At 34.8% G+C, this 19,212-nt stretch overlaps 1 protein-coding gene across 12 annotated transcripts in view; it reads right to left on the bottom strand.

Annotated features, from left to right (window-relative positions):
- The window catches only part of TENM3 (teneurin transmembrane protein 3), a 1,337,386-nt gene that overhangs the window by 530,143 nt on the left and 788,031 nt on the right, over positions 1 to 19,212 (bottom strand). The window lies entirely within an intron of this gene.

Raw genomic sequence — 19,212 nt, 5'->3', positions numbered from 1 at the left:
TCTTCTGAACTGTCAGATGGCAGGTTAGCCATGGAGTTCAGAAAAGGGTGAGGGCACATAGGGAGAATAGAATCTCAATTTTCTCCTCAATTTGTTCTTATGTTCCAACCCTCTTTCTACACAGAAAGATTATACTGAACTTTTCAGAATAAAATTTCAGTTTCCAAATAATGTATTTCAATGACAATTTTTATTTTATTTATATAGGGAAATTTGAAGACATTCATTTAAATAAAGAATTAATAATTCCAAAATTTCACTGTCATCTCAATAAAAATGTTAGCTATATAGACCTAAACTGAAGAGATGTATGAAATGAAAATGAATTTATTTAAGAAAAAAACACAAAAATGTTGTAGGGAGAGTGGATGGATAAGCTTCCTACAGATCTTTGCTCTCAGAAAACTGTTTTTTGTTGTTGTTGTTGTATTTTTGTGTGTGTGTGTGGTTTTTTTTTTTTTGGTTGGTACGAAGAATATTTGTAATAATTCTTTTTTCTATTTTCTTTATTTTTAATAAATTAGTAATTAGTATTATTAAATAAAATTTAAATAAATATTGAAAATATTTTTGATTTAGAAATAAACACAAAGCATATAAAAGTGGTTTGCACTGACTGGGTAATCATTTGTGAATAAGACCAACATTCAGAAAAACTATTAATTATTCATATTTCCACCAATGGATTTATGACACTTTTTTTTTTTATTTTAATTTATTTGTGCTTTGATTCCACAACATATATGTTTCTCCTTATTATTTCATTCTTTTGCCCACTTGTTTTCTGCTGTTTCTATTTTATAGTAAGTATATAGGAAAGATGTCATGTGTTGCTGTGCAGCTGAACAAATTCCTACCAGAGTAGCAACTTTATCACTTCCATGTATTCTGGATCTCTTTTGTACTTTTGTGTTAATATATACTGCTAAATAAAAAGGAATTTTCATACTAGTTAAAGTGAGGTGGCATCTTCTCCTTAAAGTAAGTTTTCTCCAAAGCTAATTCTGAAGATATGGAGAGGGTTCAGAGCAACTGAATTCAAGTATTACTCAGCAACAAATAGGAAGAAAATGAGGCCTTGAGTCTCCCCTACCCCCATTTAGAAGAAAATCTTTACATCAGGTGTTTATTCATAGCTTCATATGTAGATAATCCTTTTCAAATGGTAGGGAACTAGGAATTAGAAAAATAGTAAGCAATAATACCACTGGGAGTCATTTACTTGGGCTTCACTTACCTAAAATTACTACAATTATTAAATGTGTTGGAAAGAAATAATGAAACACTACATCGTCTCTGCAAAAATGTACAAATTATATTTCCTGCTACAGAAATTGTTTTAGAGATATAAAAGACCATTATGTCATGATTCAGCAACAATTTACTTGCAATTTAATAGCAAATTAGATTCATACACTCATACAATCATTTATTGACAATTGGATAGGAAAAAAAAAGAGATTATCTGTGTCTAGAAAGATATTTTGCATTTGGCACATCTGTTGGTTCTTAAATTAATGTGCTTTGCCGATACTTCTATGAGTATGGGGTAACCCAGTGATCTTCTAACAACTCTGGACTGCCTAAGGCCACAAGATATGGTCTTCCAGTGCTTTCATTCATGCACTGCAGATGATGCTCAACAAGGCTGTAATGCTTTAGGAAGAAGTTTTCTAGGAAGTGCCGTGCCATACCAAAGCGCTTTTGATAAAACTTCAATTTCTGTTGCAAACTGTGGACACTGATTTGAAATAAATTGTGACTGATGATCAGTTGATGATCATTTCCATAATCATCATGCCATCAGTAATTTATCAATGTAGTGTTCCTGATGTCACACAGCCTGGGTAACTGAGGGACAGAAGCACAAGCTGTGACTTTAAAATGTATTTCTAAGAACATATAAAAATATTTCCAATAGTAAAATAATCAATAAGATAGTTCTAAGAAAATGAAAATCAGCCAGGACTGTAATACAGCACTTTTTACAAAGATTTTCCGCAGAAAAAGGTGACAATTTTATCCCTGGAACATTTAAATGAAAATTTCCTTATCAGATGGTTCAGCATAATTTGCCAGTACACTCTGGAACAAAATAACTTGCTGGGTAAAGCAATCTGTCAAAGAAACTCATATTAACTCTACTAGACCCTTTAAAAATATGTATTTTTCTGTCTTCCTACGTTATTAAATATCAACAGTAGCTCAGTGATTTTTGGTTTGCTTCTTACTTTGTTAGCACAGTGGAAAGACACCATATTTAAAAGTGTATTGTATTTGAAAAACGTGCTCTAATGACATGCCTTTTTCTATATACAAAACATTAATGACAAAATGAACTCCAAATTGACACAGCTACCTTTATGTCACGCATAAGTAAAAGGCTAAAACATATCCATATACAACATGGATATGAACTAAGCCACAAAGTACTCTTTTTGGTATTCACACCATCTAATTTATGCACTTAACTTTAGGTTGCTAAATCCAGAGCCAAGTTGTGCAGGCAGCCAGTGGAAAGAGACAGGCTGTGCCGCGGTACCGCGCAGAGCGTGAGCGCTTCAGGCAGCTCCTAGAGAAGCTCCCTCTCTCCACTGTGGAGAGAGCTTAGTGAGACTAACTTACACACACCTTAAATTAGATACCTAAAGCAGATGGACTGAACACCTGCCTTTGTTTTCCACAGAATTTTTATGGCATTTGGCTTTGACAAAGGTCTTTTGCAATAGGAAAGGGCTCTCCTGACTTGAAGGAAATACTAAAAAGATTGTAACAATAGCCTGATAGACCTAAGCTCATCACCAGAATTCTCTTTCCCTCTTTTTCATATTCGATTTTCAAAGGGCAGTTTCACATTTCAGATAAGGAAGGACATCTTCCTTTGATCTGTAGTTTCTGAGCTGTCCCGTTTCCACAAAATCTACACCATTCTGTGGGCTCAATTCCAATGCACTATTTCAATAACTTTGGCATAAAATCTAAATTACAGAGACACAAACCCTTCTCCTGGCCCTAAAGCAGCAGGAAAATAGACACGATAAAGCACCTTCACTGAATGTTTTCTGGCTAAAACAGGAACAAGATTTTTCTACAATTTTACTTAAGAGTATGAAGGTTTTTTTAAAAAAATATTTACTTAAATTTATAACTATGATTTAATTGTTAAAACTCCTTGCAGTATTAGATAACATATGTATAATAAATATAGATAGACTCACAATACATCCTATGCTGTTGTCAAGTCTTACTCCTATTGCATACATTCAATTAAATTTTGCTGTCTTACTGTACAAGTACATTCTGGACATTAAGAAAAGGCAACTGGTCCTTTGGAAGGGAGAGAACATTGTATGTAGAGATGCAATGGCTTTACGATATAAAGTCACAATATTTTGTTCTCTCTGTCTCTGGAACACAGAAGGCATACCTGGATCTCAGTTCCTATCTCTTTTTGGGAGAAGTACATGGGTCACCCTGCTGGTGCTGGCCAGCAGTGTTGAGCTTCAAGCTTGGGAGTGTGTGCAGCAATCCTCCCAAACCTGTATTCTAGGAATTGAATTTAGCTACATAAAAGAACACTTTTTATCATCTTAATTCTGTAGGAGATTCTTGCGTGCTAATATTCTATAGAATATAGAGAAAAAATTCAGTGGTTAGAAGAGTGAAGCAGCCACCACACAATATGGGGACTTGTCATTTAGAAGGCATTTTGGCAGTGGTGCACTCAGCATTCAGGGTGACAGGGGCAGAAAGGGTCAACTGCATTTCCTGCAGGGGGAAGTGGGACAGGGTTTAATGAGAATACAAAGGTGCGCTCTCCTAGCAATTAATAGGAAATTTCCAAATTGCTGTAAGAAAAATAAACAGTCCTCTGTGAGAAGGACACAAAGCTGCTCAATACTGCTAATAGCAGCATCAATCTTAGCTGATTTTGTTTTAATTTTCAAGAAAATATGCAAATGTTTCTTTTAATATTTTTATAAAATGAGAGGAGTTGCAATGTGTCTGCTGCTAATGATGTAGTGTTTTTCACTGAATATTCTAGAGTATATTAATTCCAGAAGTATTAGTGTACCTCACTTTTTAAGGAACTTACAAAGCATTCATAAAGCTCCATTTAAATCGGGTGAGCTCTATCCTAGAGCGCCAGGTAATGAACTGTGTAACCAGAAGGTCCTAAATGTCCCAAGCAACCTGCCTCTCCAGGGGCAGGGTTTGCTTCACAGAACCATTATTTCTACTCTTTTAATTACTTGTTTCAGTTAGCTTTAAGATTACTCAACCCCATCTGGGATGAAGTTATTGACAATGAAATTTTAACATTGTCTTTTTTTAAGAAGACTTTTTTTTTTTTTACTAACATTCAATGTTTCACTGTCTACAGTTTGGGGTTGCTTAGGAATGAACGAGATGTTCACTGCTGACTATTAAAGTAAACAAGCTTATGATTTAATAAATGCAAAATAAATGTCTTTCTCTTTTTTATGACAGAACAAAAATTCTTGTCTAACATCTTGTGATCTAGGCTGGAAACAAATTTCTGTGACAAATGCACACTCATTATCTGCAGAGATTAGAGACCTACTTAAAACAAATCAAAAACACTCAATGTCTATGCGCTGGTTTTACATACCAGTGTGTTGACCTCTCTAAGAGATTGAAAGGTTTTGAACTGTCACTTGAACAATAATTTAAGATTCCAATAATGTCAGGCATATCAGATGAACAGGAAAAGTGCAATGCAAGCCCTTGGGTAAGGTGAACAATACAGACACAAAACTGTTGAAGGAGAAAGGCTTCAAGCCACAAGAACAGAGAAATAAAGGGGTCTTTGTTGGGAATAGTCAGTTTCTTGGGACAAATACTTTTACACATAGTTCAGCCAAGCCCTATGGAGAAGTTTAAAAAAAAAAACAGATTAAAATACAGATGCTAAGTCATCTTGCGTCATTCAGTGATAAATAAATCTCCACACAAATGTAAACACAATGCTGTATTTCTCAACTGGAAAAGCCAACTTTTCTTTAAGTTCATCTTTAAAAAATTTCTTGTACCTCATGTTTCTCATGTGGTTTTAATTAAGAGAAGATGTAAAAGAAGATACTTTAAACTAATCTCCAAACACTTTTTACTTTCAAAGATATTTTACATCAATAAACTGAAACCCCATCTTAAAAACAAAAAAAGTCTTTCAGTATCTTTTTTTTTAACATCAAAAAATTGTACTGTACTAGCTACATAATATACACTTGAAATGCCTAATGTCCATTTTTTTTTTCCCTGAGAAAAATATATAAATATTTGATTTTTTGAGAAAATGCAAGTCCTATTAAAATGATGAGATAAACAAGAATTTTTACGTATAGAACCAAAAATAACTGATGGTACTTTCCTAAAAAATCATGTTTAGAAGTTTGTTTATTTTAAAAGCCACACACAAATAATCCTTTACATCTATCAACAGATTTGATTAATCTACTTGAAAAATTTCAATAATCATTCACAGAAAATTCAGACAATATCTGTATAATGTAAGTGCCAGAAGAATAGGGAATAAATCACTTTCAAGGATGACACCATGTTCCATTAGCCTGAGTTTGGCCTGACTTTTTAAGTGGCTTTTAAAAATATTTTTGAATTTTTAAACACATTAGAGAAACACCACAATGCTTTTCAGATTGTAAGTATGTAAAGTACATTTTTCTGTAGCATAATTGAAACCTAATTAATCTTTTCCCCTGGAGATCTTTTAGAGTTGAGGGTAGTGACTATCATAGGAAGAGGACTCAGTAACAAGAGGCATTTCCATTTGCAAGTATTTCTTCTGGAACATCAAACGAATGTTTGGAAATACGTCGCAACAATCTGATTTATATGCTTTGACTATGCATTATGCATGCCATTTAACTTTGTTGGACTTCAATTTCCACATATATCAAGAAAGGAAAATAATGTTTACTCAATATATTTACATGTGTTTTTTTTTTTTTTTTTTTTTTTTTCAGAAACATATTAATTTGTATTTGAGCTATACTTGAGAAGTATTATGTAGTAACTTAACTGAAATTTCATGAAATCCTGAACACTGCCTTGGGAAATAATAGATTTTTTTTTTTCCATTGTCCCTTAATAAAATGGCACATTCATATGAAAACAATATATGAAAAATATTTTACTGGGGAGACAGGAATTGAAGCAGCTTTTTATTTTTCTCTAGCTCTTAATAATATTATAGATTTATATGAGAACAATATATGAAAACATTTTATTGGAGAGTAGAAATTAAAGGATGAAAGTATTTTTCAGAGAATGAACGAAAAACCATATTTGTCTGACAGCAATAACTGTAGCACATGCATAGGAAAAACATATATTTCAACGCTACTAATGGATTTAGTCTGCTAGTAGTTCATTCAGGCTATACATTGTAAACTAAAATAGCATCAGAGACTAAACTCTAACTTTTCTAGTTAATTCTTTTCCAAACTGCTTCAGTAAGTTCTGTGCTATATTTGATTTTTTGTAGTCACACAGAAGAAGACTAAGAAATCTCCCCCAGCCTTGTTTTTGGAAATGTTATATAAAAATCCAGCATGGGTGCTCGGAACATCTTTCAGTCAAGCCCAGAAAGGCTCTGCTTTTAGATTCGTATTTACTCTAAAAATAGATTTCTATCAGAAGGGCAAAGGAGGTTATCCAACTGCCTTCCTTTATGGCATACATAAACGCAGACCAGTATGTGCTCTATACATCTGTACCTGTGAACACAGACAGAATTTTACCCCTAGAATACAAATATGGAAGGCTGTATCCGTCAAGCATTCTGTCAGATTATCACTTAAATTTTTGGAGATAACCCAGTGAATCTGAACATGGAATGATGTAATACATCCTAACTGTTATAATATTTTTTCTAACAGCATGTACGATGTACAATAATAATGAAGATTGGGTCAGTGTTTTGAAAATAGAAAAATCACATTTCTGTCTCAGATAGAAAATAACATGTTTTAGAAATTTGAAATTGCTTTCTACATGCTAGTATTTTTTTTTCCCATTCATCTTTCAAAGATTTCAATTTGCCTAATAATAGGACCTTATTTGAAGTTTAGTGATTCATTCTGAACTGTTAGATGATTCCTTTTCCTTCAGTCTTAATTTTGGCGTTGTGGGAATACCATTACTTATGGACTACACTTTCCTGCTTTAATCTTTTCCACCCTAAGAGAACAGGTTTTCCTTTATTTATTATTTTTTTTTAATTTTTTAATAATTTTTCAATGATAAATAATAATGGCAAGTGACCACTGTGTTTAACTTTTTAAAGAAGTGGCTGAAAGTGGTTTTATAATTTTCAGTCTCTTTTTAGCCACAAGATAGCATTTGTAACACTCAGATTTTGTTCTTCAGACAGAAAAGAAAACCAGCAAAATTTTCTTAACATCTGGCTGTGCATCCCGATTAACTGAAGGGCAATGTTCAATAACACTGGCCCATATAAGCAGTTACATGTATTTTAAATAATAATAGCAATTCGAAAACCACATTATGTATATATTGGAAATAGTCTTATTAAGACATACATCTACCTACTTTAGTATGGCAAGTAACAACCTCACACTTGTTAAGTCACAGCTACTTAATTTTCACATCTCTCTAGGTACTCAAGAACACCAAATTATCAAAATGACTCTTCTCACATCACATACAACAGTTCCTGCCTCAGTGCTTCCAACTGGTAGGCATCTGCTCTTGGGTAACACTCAAGTAGTAAAGTGTGGTTGGCAGAGCAATACTGCACATCTCAGAGGCTCTTCCTTTTTTTTTTTTTTTTCCCCCAATGGTTTTTACTACTTTCTGTCTTCAACAGTCCTCTCAACTTGCTCAACATGCCAGCAATTACTGGTGATTCACTTGCTTATCTTAATCACTACAGTTTTTAATATCTATTCACATCAAAATATTACCTCAATAATTAAAAAAGAAATGATTATAGAATTGTGCCCAAAGATGAGATGGCTATGTGGAAAAAAGAAAAATTATGGGTACTTAAATTTGTAGGTCATCTCATTACAGGTTCTATTCAATTCACAGTGAAGTCAATAGAAGGCTTCTGAATAAATTATGAAAAAAGTGAATGGCCTTTGATATGGACATTTTTTTTTCCCAAAGATACTCAAGTATCCATGTATTTCTCCCTAAACAAGGTATTTAGATTAGAACACTTAATTACAGGGCACTGCTCTTTCATTCACATCTTATGTAACTCTCTGTTTTGCATAACATAGTATAGCTTTTTTTTTTTTTTTTTTCATGTATCGTTTTGTATGGAGTGTGTAGTTAAAGATACAAGAAGAACTGATGAGACTGCCTAGGACTGACAGGTGAGTTCTGGGAAAACTGATTTAGTCTTTTATCTACTTGAGATGGCTAACCAGAAATATAAGGCACTTTACTGCATTTTTTTCCCCCTTTTCTCCCCCCCCCTTTTTTTTTCCTTTTTTCCTTTTCAGATGCCATGCTGAAATAAACATGCCAAAATTCTGCTTTGCTGACTGCGTCATCAGAGCTTGCAAATGCTATCACTTCTCTGACAGGCATTGTGAATCACAGTTATTTTTTCTCCCAGTGTCTACGAGGTCTGCCACCTGAACTGGCATAGTTTGTAAGTGCCATCAACTTCTCCTCAGGGCTTACAAGCTATACTTGCTCTTTCAGAAGAATCTGAAAATGTTGTGAACCATAACTATGTTTCTGAGAGAACTTACAAGTTCTGCCATCTGTGCCTGCAGTGCTTTAGAGCATCATAATATGGATATGGAGATATTTTCATCATGGGGTTTATGATCTCCACCAGCTGCATCAGCAGAGATTGTTAGTGCTGTGAACCACAACCATTTATCTCTCAGCACAGACGCCTGCATTACTTTTTCATTCTTAATAGTCTGTATCTGCTTGACCCACTGTTATACATACGTGTGTATTTTTCAGCAAAAGAGAAAGCAAAAAACAAAATAATCCTTCAAAGCAGATCTTTAATCACTGCAGATCTGCACAGATCTCCAAATATTTACACAAGTTTAACTATGCCCTGTCTAGACTGAGAATTTATTGCAAATACAGTTATTGTGATACCCATAGCAGTTGTAGCCCTTTACGTAGTCTGACAGAGCCCCAAATCTTGCTGCTAGAGCAATTCTTAGATTTTGAGAAAATATTAAAATAGGATTGTAAATAGGAAGTATTGTAAATAGGAACTTTATTTAAATGATGCTGTTCTTTGGACTATCTCCAGTTTAAACAATACCATTAATAAAAACTGCACTTATCATAGAATCATAGATGCAGTTTATGCAATCCTTTGACTGAGTTTTGGCACTTGGTAATTCTAGAAACAGGTAGATTTGGTGGAAATATCCTCACATCCCTAATCTCCATACATTGGCCCTGGGAAGAAAATGTGCTGTGTGTCCATGAGGAATCACTGCAAATCCAGATGGGTAAAATGTGGGCTCTGTGTGTCAGAGAGGGGAGTTTAGAAAGGAGCTCTATCTTCTCCATATGTTGAGAGAAAGAAGCCACTGGCATGCCAAAAAGCTCTGACTGGCTATCTCAAAGGGAAGACAAAGGAAAAAAGGAAAGTAGTCAGAGATTTTACCACTGATGTCATCATGTGTCTACTGGATTCCTATATAGAAGTATAAGAAATGTATGGAACTGGAAGTGAACAAGCAAAATGCCTCCAAATTTACAACAAAAGGACATACATTTTCACATTACAGCTTTGAAGATACCAGGCTTTTGTATCGCTACCTGTGTCTGCGTGCATGTGTGTTTGTGTGTGCATGTGTATGCAAGGCTGACCTGAGACTATTAAATGCAATTTCATTTGAATATGATGACATGCCAAACCAGAAATATTCTGTGGATACATGCAGTTTTTGGTTAACTTGTTAACTGAACCATTAGGAAAAGGCCTTGTTTCCTATCAGCTACATGGAAATTTGCCTGATACTTCTGATTTTGCAGACCTTGCTTCCAGGGCTGCCTGGCTGAGTAGGTTGTTCACAGCTGGTGACACAAGTGACCCCAGGGCCCCCAGCCAGCCGAATTCAGGCATATGGTGATTCCAGAAAGAAACTAAATATGCATCCTGCAAGTCCTGGGCTTCAGACCAAGTGACATTTTCCTTCATAAGATGGCTTTTGGACATCAACACAGAGAAGTGATTTTGGTTGACGGTAAGGTTTGGTTGAAGGTTCAAGGCATGTATTTTTTATTTCTGTTATAAATGTAGAGATTATAAACAAGAAAATATTCAAGACAGTTTTCAGGATTTTAAAAAATTCATCTAAAAATCACACATAGGTTATGGTGATGATGAATTGTCAGGCAAATGAAAAGTTCCTATTTGAAATTAGACTTTTACTTTTTTCTTTGCTGACTATGAATAAAAGTCCGCTGATGAATTTTTTAATAGTGGAACTATAATATTTAAGCCTTGGAAAGCAGCAAAACCTTGTGAGGTTACCTAGTGCTAATCAATTAATTCCTATCTTGTCTTTTCCAAAATTTCTTATATCCTTGGTTCTGTGTTGAAAAACTACATTTGCTAACTTTCATATGAAAGACAAGTGTTCAAAATGATAACAGGGCTACCAAAGCTCTATAACTCTTAAAACTTAATTCTACCATAGTCTACTCAGCTGTCAGTAGTGCCCTGATCCACATCCTCAAGAGAGTTCCAAATTTTAGTCTTACTCCATATTTGCAATGAACCAACAGGGTGCTTAACATTGTTCCTTGTTTGCCTTAATGTTTTAGCCACTCTGATACAAGTATGTTTGCAGACATATTTTACAAATCACTTTATTAATATGTTCAGAAGCCTCTTTCTGGAGCACTTCTGCTTTCTAAACATCTTTATTTTAAGAAAAGGGATTCTACAAGTTATAAAGTCAATTAATTTAAACATTTTAATGCTGATGTTTTAGGGCTTTTCTACCAGACAGCAACTGACACAAAGTTTAAGTTTATGCAACCTTCCAGGAAAGAAGGATTACCTTTTCCTAAGACTAATATAAAACAAAAAGAAATACTTAACTACATGTGCTTCTTGGAAACAGTTGATACTGAAGTTGAATTTCATCTTGATATTTATATACACAGAAATAGCATACTGGGAAAGAATCCACATTAACATTGTTCAGGTATCTACAATTAGGGGACCATTACCGAAATAAATTATTTTCATGACTAAGTGCATCTGCCATTATGTCATTGTTTGGAAACCTACAGTGAAATTTGCAGAGAAATTGGAGTGAAAACTGCAAATCCCTAAAAATTTAACTTGCTCCTAATCAGACGTGCCTTGGGCTGTCTGTGTGATTTCCCTGCGTGATTTTTATGAATATGAATATGCAAACATTTAGAAGGCTTATTGATCCCCAATACTTAACTGTTAGGTCATATGAATAGTAAATGAAATATGATATAAAATATGCAAAATAATAGTACATTAGCCTAAACAACACTAATAAATTGCAAAGCTTAGCATGAAATTGAAAATCACTAATGGAGCACTGTGCAGTTTGTTGAAGCAATGAGCAGTCAAAGAATCATACATAATGTAACAGTACAATTGCTAACAGCAGGCTCATAGAAGACAATTTAAACTTATTTTTTATGGACAAGAGGAATTGATCTTTGAAGCGGTTCCTAAGGAGATTCCACTTAGCCCGAACAGCATCTTGGGAGTGAGTTCTGGTCTATCCCTTCCATTAAATACATATTTATGAACTTCCAGAAAAGACTGATTTAAATTACACATGAAGTTATGGTTTATGAACTTAAACCAGAAGAGGTAGAAGTACTAGACATGTGGAACTAATACCTGAAACTGGTATTGAATTCAATGGTTATGACATTTTTGCAGGTTTCATTGAAAGATGAGTCACATGTAACAAATTCCACTTAAAATCCTTGGGAGTTAAAATATGTGACGCTATGAACACAAAACATGAAAAGCTCTCAAAATAAGAATGTGGTACACAATGTCCTATCTTCTCAAGGTCCTCTACATGAAAAAACAACTCACATTTAATATAGTTGGTATCAAGAGTTCTCACATTTGGGAATATTCACAAGAAAATTTATAATTAATAGATTTATTTTTAAATAAAATTTAAATAAAATTTTAAAAATTTATAATTAATATATATAATTAATATATAGAAAAATTATATATATGTAAAATGGAAAGGTGGCACAGATGGGTCTTTGTTGTTGTTGTTGAAATACAATGTGCTAAGTGACATGGGCTTTTTGTATTACTAAAATTTCACGGCTAGATTGCTACTACTTATGTCTAGTTAATAAAACTAAAGCCACGATCAACAGCAAGTCAGTTGCAACAGTTCCTGTATTCACTGTGCACAACACCATAGGTTCCATGGGTCGGGATCTCTGCTATTGCTTGACAGTGCAGCAAAGACACAGCTGTAGGGTAGAAAATCTGTCATCTTGGGACAGCTAATGCTGTACAGGTGAGCTGACTGAGGGAGCACAGGGTTGTTGTTATAGGATACTCTTTGATTGTTCCTAAAACTGAAAATGCCATATCTGAAGCACTACCCAGAGGGAACAGTCCCAAATTTATATGGATACTGTTTCTTTTTCTTCTGAACATCCTGGAGGTGCCTCATTGGAGGTTTAGTGCATTAAACTTTTACGCTACAACTCAGCAAGTAGCTTGAGACTTCAGGGAAGGAAATGCAGAATTACAACCTTGTAGTCATATCCCTGTTCGGGTCAGAAGCTCCAATTCAAACAAAACAAATTTCTTATCACAGTAGTCCAGGTGACTGTGTTTCTCTATACTGTTGATACTGCCAAAATGAGATATAGTATGTGCAACTAATACTTTTGGACATATAGATAAATACCTGAACAACCTATACATCAAAAAGTGTGGTAATAATTTAACACAGATATTATGTTTAATGTTTGCTTTGTTTGGCTCTGAGCTCTCTACCAGTCAAAATTAACTGGTTTTTTATAGCCTTGCTGTAACCAGCATTTGTGCTCCTCAAACTGGAGTACCAGAACTACTGTACTGTCAGATAGCTATTAATCTACTCAGCAGCAGTAAGACTATTGTTTTTAAATGTTTCTTATTTTTAGCTGATCTAATTCTATTTATAAGTTGCTTTTTTTTTTTTTTTTTTTTTCTTGGACCCATTTTCTTCCTGGGAATTAGAAAAAAAAAACAACAAACAACAATTTCAATTTCCTTGCTCCTAGAGTTTGCATTAAACAACTATGAATTGATGAAAAGTATTCCTTTTTCTGTTGTGTTTCTCTCTGATGCTAGTATTCAGCTGTTCATCCTCTGGGATGAACTTATCATACTGTGCAATATTACATGTGTAGCAAGGATGCTAACATTTTCATAAGAGGCTACAGCAAAAATTGGCACCTTAGTTAACGATATTTGAATGATAAAATACCTCCCCAGGACCTGCAAAAAATAATATATTCCCTAGTCCTCTCATCAAATAAATAACTCCATAAAAATGAGAGAGCTGACACTGAGACTGGAATAGAGAAGTTGGAAAGTGAAAGTAAGTGGAATGCTGCTGGGCTGAAGGGGTCTGATAAACTGGAATTAGAAAGTGAACAGCCAAAATTATTTGGGGATGCAGCATGACGTTCTTGGCAGTTGTGTGGGAGGATACTGGGAGAGAAGGAACTGGAATAATCTTGGCAGGTAAGGTATTGCTTTACCCTGGGCGATCCTACTTGTTCCCTCTCATTACAGGAGTGAGTTAGCAATGATTTGACATGGCCATTTCAGCCTTTTTCCTCCCTCACTACATGCTGGGAAAAAAAAATATGTGGAAAAGCAAAGTGGCAACAAGAATAGATAAGGGTATGGCTTGGCAGAGCTGCTTGACTCAGAAAGAGCAGGGCACCACCACCATGGCGTGTGTCCCAAGTCATCAGAGAGCATTGAGAATCTGTGCTCAGACTAGACCAGTATTGCAAGCCTCAGCAGTTAGGAGCGCTGATATATCAGCTTTTTCAATATCCTGATTTCATTCTCACTTAAAATGAAAATGAGACAGACTAAACTAGAGATAATCCTGATTTTCCAACACATTGCCTCTCCCTGCCACAAACCTCACAGGCAGTCATCAATAGGTATACCATTAAGGTCAACTTCAAGACACAAAATGTGGCAAATAGCTTTTCTTAAATGGCAAATGAAAAGATCTGTAAACAAGGACCATTCTCTGTCTTCAGAGGAAGTGCATGGGAAGTCATCTCATTGAACTAAACACAAGACACATTGAAAATGTTCAATACCAGTGCCTAAATAACAAATTTTGCTACTTAGTCATCTCTATTAATAGTTGGCTTTTTTCCCTTTGCAGTATGCTTTCATCATAAAGACACAAGTCATCAGTAGTTACTGGTTTGGCATTGATCTGAATATATGGTTTTGGAATAAATCAGTGAAGTAGTAAATAAAATCAGTACAGTAGTAGAAAGAACCTATGGAAAAAAAATCTAAATCTAAGAGCTCAATTTGTTGTTTAGGGAGGACAGGAATCCTGAGGCTATCTTAAATGTGAAAGAGTTTCTCCCTTTGCTCCCCCTCCCAGGTTTTGATCAAAATTGTCAGGCTCCCCCAATGAAAATAATTGCTAGCATATGAAAAATTTCACTCCTGTGTATCTGCTTTGTTTATTCACTCTGTAATGGTGCTATATAACCCTACTGATGCAGTGATATAATTCCCCACTTAATTAAATGAGAGATCCCCAAATTGGGATTACATTTTAGTATATAAAATATTCTGCTGTAGCTAAAGTGCATATAAATTAGTACAAGTAATAAGTATTTTCTCTTATTTCACAGATTAATATACATAATAATAATAAATGTGTTACATTACATAATGCTCTGAAGCACTTTTGACCACTGGGAAAGCTCAGAAGATGATACATATAGATAAGAATGTTATCCTTTTGAGAACTCAAATATAATTTGAGTATATTTTCTCTACCTCCAAACATGTGGTGATTAACTATGACAAATCACACTTCTAATAAGTGTTTTTTTTTGTTTGTTTGTTTTGTTTTGTTTTAATTCTTCTAACCTACTTAGTTCCTGTGAAAGGCACCAAATGGACAGTCCTCAAAACCTGAGCCTGGCATTGTTCATGTTAGAAGAAAGCTACCCCAATTTCCCACCAGCATATATAATTGCTTCCATTGAGCTATTTGTTATGGCAAGACAACAGCGTAATCTGTATAACCCATTCAGCGCTCACTGTTTCTACCAATAGTACAAACTAGAGTGCCAATTGTGGCATTAGCTTTTGTGGATATAACAACCTGTCAATTAGGAAGGGAATTAACCAGTTCACTACACAACATTCATCACATAGTAACTCTCAGTTCCTGCTAAGCTGAGCTATTTTCAAACAGGCAAATCAGAGGCAATCTGCCCGGTTTCTAGAGCTATGTGCCATGTAGATGCCCTGATTTTGTTCATTTGATCACACCTTTCCACTTTCCTGCAGTGTTAAAGTAGAATTTATTTAGATGTTGTTACTCTTTTTACCATTTCACTGTTGCGACAATGATAATGAACCAACATAAAATGCAAGAAGGGCAATGATCAAGACATCACTTTTCTTCATTAAATAACCTTGGCAATTGATCATTAAGCTTATTAATAGAATCACAGAATGGTTTGGCTTTTTACCTTAAATCCCACCCAGCTCCAACCCCCTGCCATGGGCAGGGACACCTCCCACCAGACCAGGCTGCCGAAAGCCCCATCCAGCCTGGCCTTGAGCACCTCCAGGGATGGGGCACCCACAGCTTCTCTGGGCAGCCTGTTCCAGTGCCTCATCACCCTCAGAATGAAGAATTTCTTCCTTATAACTGAAATAACTTCCTTATAACTTGCCAATTTTATCTGGTTATAAAATATACATGTTTCAGGACAAAATCTTTTAAACTTGTAACAGGCAACCTGGAACTGACTGTTTTGGTTATTAGAAGTAGCTGACTCTGACTATCCTTAGAGCAGCTTTGCAATGGTACGCTGGAGCCACATTATTACCAACAACTACTGCAATCATCAGGACAGTAATGATTCTGCTGAAATCTAAATGTGTGAAATTAAGCTACTAAAAAGTGTAAATACGTCCAGCAATGAAGTCAATGAAAGGTCATTACAATATGTACAACTCAATTCATAGAAATCTAGGAAGGATATTGTATTCAGATGATGCACAGCTGGAAGATTTGTATTGTGTCTGTATTCTGGTTTCTTTGTCAATTTCATGAAAAATGAATGATCATAATACTGGATAATACCAAATATTCTCTAGTTTTCAGGTAATGTATGGAAAAAGAAAAGAAAAGAAAAAAATAAAAACCACAACACTTTGTACTCACTTTCAAACTATTAAGCTAATTCACCCTTACAATCAAACCTGAAATTAGGGACAGTTTGGTAAATCAATCTGGGATGACAAGTGCACATATCCTTATATGTAAGTTTAATCCACATGGATCCTCACATACAATCAGCACAGGATATTTCATTAAAATGTCAGCACTTTCAAAATGAATAAAAATAAATTCTGAAGGCAGTAGGGCACTCTGAAGATGTTGATGTACATTGGATGCAATTTTGCATTTGGTTGCAAATAAATCTAAAGTAAAAATAATAATAAAATGTATTACAGGAGGAGAAGAAATAGTTTCATAAGCATGATATACTTTTCAGGAGTAGGTATAAATCTACGGAGAATGCCTGAACTGTTTTTTGTTACACCTTTATCGTCTTTCCTTTAGGAGAGACAGGGCAATAGATACAGAATATATTTTATTAAACATAAAATACTAGAAGTCAGAATGTGCTTTACAAGCATAAATGACTAGATCCTCCTGACCATAACACTTACAAATCTTATTAGACAAAGACAGCATACTGAAGAGCTTAAATTTGAGATGTTGGTGAGACCATCCTGACGAACGTTGAAAAAAGAGAGAGATTTAAAGGAGAAACCCTGACAGAATAAAAATGCTGTATGAACATGGCTGGATATAAGGCTCAAATGCAAAGAAAATACATACAAAAAAAAAGATCTGCAAGGAATTAGAGAAGAAATGAAAGCTTTTAATTTTTGTTATTTTTATTTTTTCTATTTTGAGGGCTGAAATATTCTGAATAACAGAACAATTTAGAAAATAATAGGAATAACAGAAACAAGGCAAACAAACATTATTGGAGCCAGCCAAGGTTCAGCATGAACAACATCGTATGGGATTTTATGAAGATGGCAAGACCATAGTTTATTCCTGCATTATCTGGCAGTCTCTGTACCGTGCTCCTTGAACCAAACCAACTTGTGCAGCTTTTTGGGGAGCAAAACATTTATGTCCCTGTGATGGTGTGTCTGCACTTAATAAGCTCCACTGATCCTGAGCCAGCTGTGCAAGGAAACAACTCTTTTGCTTCTGATATGGTCAATCTGCCACTCAGATAAATAATTGGGAGTTGACTGAACTTCCATGTCAAAGATAAGAAGACTCAACAGATATAAACAAATAAGAAACTAGTGAAGCATACGAAAGAGAAAGGTGATAGAAAGGGAAAAGCAAGAGAAACTACAGACAAAAACAACATTTGGGGCAGACTGAAGGAGATAATCTGATGGAATTTTTAAATATTTATGTACCATCCAGAATATGTTACTAAGCTTATAATGAATAAGGGATGAATTCATATTTTCATATAAAAATTTATATACCAGAAGAAGTGTATAAATGCTGCAGTTCTGTTTGAATCTTCTTTTTGCAATACTTTTAAGCAAATAACTTAAGGCGATGGCCTAACCATTCAGCAGGCTGAACAGAAAGGAAGTCTCTTGCACTGTGATACACTGCAACGTTGAACAGTCTACTGAAGGCAATGATGATCTCTTAGACTGAAAGATTTCAAATTAGATGACAAAACCATTATAGACGTGTACAATCAAAAATAATGGTGTAAAAGCAATCAATCTGTATCATCCAGAATTCAACAGTAAATAAATAAATAAATAGTATTTAATCTACTTTCCTAGTATGCTAAGCCTTCTTCACTCCAAATCTGAACATATATTAAGATCCATTCTTTCCATTCTACAGCAGAGGTTATACAAGCAGGGGTGCATTTCCTTTTCATCCATAAAACAGTCTTGTGTTTGGTTTTCTGTTTTCTGTTCTATTTCTCTGACTCCTGACAGCGAAAGTTCTCAAAATGTAAGTGAATACTATCCCAAACACCAGGGAAATACAGGGTTTCAAAAAGAAGTACTGAAATCTTGTGCCCATGACCTTTTCTTCCAATATCATATGACACAGGAATCTCTGGGGTTATCGTTAATAAATAAATAAAAATATATCAGTCCTCACTACAGCAATAAGACCCTGAGGAAACAAACACCAGAAATGTAACTGATGCAAATAGAAGTGATACTGGAGGGCTGGATATAAATAACTCTTACTACCAAAACTCTTACTCAACATGCTTATACGTCTTACTGTGTTACCCTTACTATAATTTCCAGAATTAAATATCACATTTGTCTTAATGACTTTTTTTTCTTTAAAAAGGAAGTGGTCTGCTAATATTGCAGTAGGTGACACCTATGCCTGGTTCAATCTTGCTGCTGTCACAGCATTACAAATTCCACTAAAGATGCAACCCTGCACTTAAGTAGGTTGAGGCTGTCTTCCTCCTGGAGGGATTCCAGTTCACTTGATTATACATGAGCACACAGTTTTAAAGTCAAGTCTCGACTGAGACAAATAGAGTTGTAATGATGGTCTCCAATCTCCAATATGGAGGAATCTTTCTTCTTTCATTTCAAACACGAGAAAGACATATCACACATCAATGGTCTCAGTTGACTTAGAGAGGATTAAATGGAAGTTCAACAAATTTAAGGGAAGGTGAAAAGAAAAGTAAAACAACCCAAATCTCCGAGGGATGAGGAAGAAAAAAAGTAATTACCACCCCTGAACCCTTAAAGACCTGCCCTGGTTTCTCCAATACCTTTAATAAGGTGGATGCTGCAACCAAGAAATAATTGTAATTGACAGTTGCTCACTACTTATTCTGTCTTATTATTTTTCTGTTTGG

The sequence above is a fragment of the Aythya ferina genome (assembly GCF_964211825.1).
Source record: "Aythya ferina genome assembly, chromosome: 4".
Lineage (NCBI taxonomy): Eukaryota > Metazoa > Chordata > Aves > Anseriformes > Anatidae > Aythya > Aythya ferina.
This window is presented reverse-complemented; position numbering and strand designations above follow the sequence as displayed.